This window comes from Ananas comosus, linkage group 19 (genome assembly GCF_001540865.1).
Source record: "Ananas comosus cultivar F153 linkage group 19, ASM154086v1, whole genome shotgun sequence".
Taxonomy (NCBI): domain Eukaryota; kingdom Viridiplantae; phylum Streptophyta; class Magnoliopsida; order Poales; family Bromeliaceae; genus Ananas; species Ananas comosus.
This window is the reverse complement of record NC_033639.1, coordinates 2,450,483-2,453,131: the sequence shown is the minus strand read 5'-3', so window position 1 is coordinate 2,453,131 and position 2,649 is coordinate 2,450,483.

Genomic DNA, 2,649 nt, shown 5'->3' with positions numbered 1-2,649 from the left:
CAACGATTCCAGAGTACACCCCCCACCTTTTATGATTGTAAGGATGCTACAATTCGATTCTTGAAATTTTTGGGCTCCTATTCCGCGTGTTGCGGATATCTGTACGAAAAAATGTTGTTTTGTCAATATCTTAGCGTACACTCGTCGGATTGTCGTACCGAGTACACCAACGCGTTCGTTATACCCCCAATTAGGTTTTTATGAGGTCAATTTACCTCAAAAACAACCTAGAGCAAAAGCCTCAAAATTCATGCCCTAACAATGCCATATATAGATTTCTCCTAGATTGATCTTATCTCTAAGCAAATACTAGCTTAGAATCACCTAGGAAGCATTCTAATACCATTCCCAAGCCTCTAGAACCAATCCTAGGGCATCTACTTTGGACCTCAACAATCCACCATGAGAGGACCTTGAGCTTCTATGATTTTCATAGAGCTCAAGCCTCAAAAGGACTTCCAAAGCTAGAAATTAGCTCCAACCTCTAAAACCTAGGGTAAAATCCAAACCCTAGAACTCTACTTGCAAGAAACTCACCTTAACCCAAGCTATCCCCAAGTCCTTGTAGGAGAGCTTCTAGAACCATCAAATCTCACTTTTCCAAGCTTCTTCTCCTTCTCCTCCAAGCCCTAGATCAAGCTCCTTAGAGAGAGAGAAGAAAATAAGAGGGAGAGTGTTTGGGGGTGTTTGCTGTGAAGGGGAGAAGAGATGGGGGTATATATGGTGTGCTACAATTGCAACTAGCCCCCCCAAATATCCCTATTTGCAGCAGACTTCAAAACTGCTACCAGACCAAAGTGTACCAGTACACTTTGGGCTGTCACCGGTTTCACAATCGTGTATGTCCAAACCCGAGAGCAGCTCCCTCGGGTTCGTGGCATTTGTACCGGTACACTTTTAGCTCTGCTCAAACCCGAGAGCTCTTCCTCTCGGTCTGCGTATTTGTACCGGTACACATTGATGGTTGTACCGGTACACTTTGCCCAGACTTGGTTTTTGGCTTCGACTTGACTCTACTTCGCGCCGGTCGATGCTAAAACCTTTCCAACTCTTTCTAAACTCACTTTTAACCCTTCCAATATTGTTGGGATGCTAAACAGAACTTGTCCCACCATTTCTCTCGACACTTTAACCCAATTTGGGTAAAGTTCGATAATCGCTTTCGGGTTTCAATATGTTACAGTAACTACACCTAGAGGTTCTGTCTATTATTAATTCTACTTGGATTGCCGCGATATACTGCTAGGTGTCACTCGTGGATTGTGGGACCCATGAGAGTAATTAAGATAGTTAATTACACTCAGTTGGGAGAGCCAAAAATGTTTTATCCATCGAGAAGAGTTCCGATGGTGACATTAAAAGAGTTTAGTGTCACATCTCACTACTAGGTAGAATTGAACCTATGTGGTCACACACTATATATTGTTCGATGTTCGTGATTGATGTTATATATTAGACACCGTCATAATTGGAGCAGTGCGTAACCCGGAGGTTTATTCATTAGTTCCTCCTACTGGCGATTGTCTTCCGCTTAGACTGGAAAAGCATAGTAGAACGGTATACCCAGGGGATAATTTTTTTAATTAATTAATTATTATACTTTCTTTTCTTAACGATTTATCAATTCGATCTTATAAAACGGTTTCTATAAAACATTCTTTTACATACGTAGACGTACACGTAAATCACGTCGCCTTTATTTAACTTAAATGTTTTATACTAGGTTAGTACATACGAAATTATAGTGTTGTAAATACTATAATCACATATATATATACATGGTTCTAGTAGAGCACACTGTGTGTTTTAATAATAAGATTAGATTAATCTTGTTCCCTAGCTTAAAGTTGGACACGTTTAGTGATTTTAATAAAGTACCAACTACACCTAGACTTGAAGACCAGGAAACTCGGCGTGTTCACAAGCCGGAGATATACATAGGTGTGTTCCGACGAGGCCTTAGACACGAAGTGTGTCAGTGTCACATTAGAGTTTTGAGGAAAGCACTAGAGAACACAATTACACGTCTTTTCAATTAGGAGTTTTAACATGATCGTTAAACTTCTACTAATTGATATCTCTGATTAATTATAACCTCCTGGTGAGAGAATACTAATTTTCTCTCGAGATATATTAATTTTTCGAAAGAGAGAAACAAAACATAAGATGAAGTTTAGTGGATATAGCATTAATAGGAGTAGTAGTTCTATACGGTAATAAATATCCACTCCGTTGTATGCTCACCTCTCTTCGCCTTCTTCACCCCTCTGCAAGAGACGCGTTAATTATTACACAAAGAGGGAGACGTTTTCTTTTCTAACACCTCTCATCAGGGTATTTACTCTCCTCAATTGAGAGTAAATCACGTACCTCTACGCTTCTCTTACTTCTCTTTTTCTTCAACAGAGAAGATGTAGTATTTACGATCTCAAAGAGAAGAGTAGAAAAAAGAAGGTGAAAGTGAAATATTGAAGAGTTTAATTAGAAATAATTAACTCCTCAACTTCTCTCTTATTAAATTCACGTTCACGTGACATACGTTGTTAACGCAAATTGAGATGTTTAAATCGTTCATTTAAGACTGAAACGATGAAATCGTTTTATCAGAGACAATTAAGAGGTTCGTGATCTAGTGTGAGTCGGAAATAA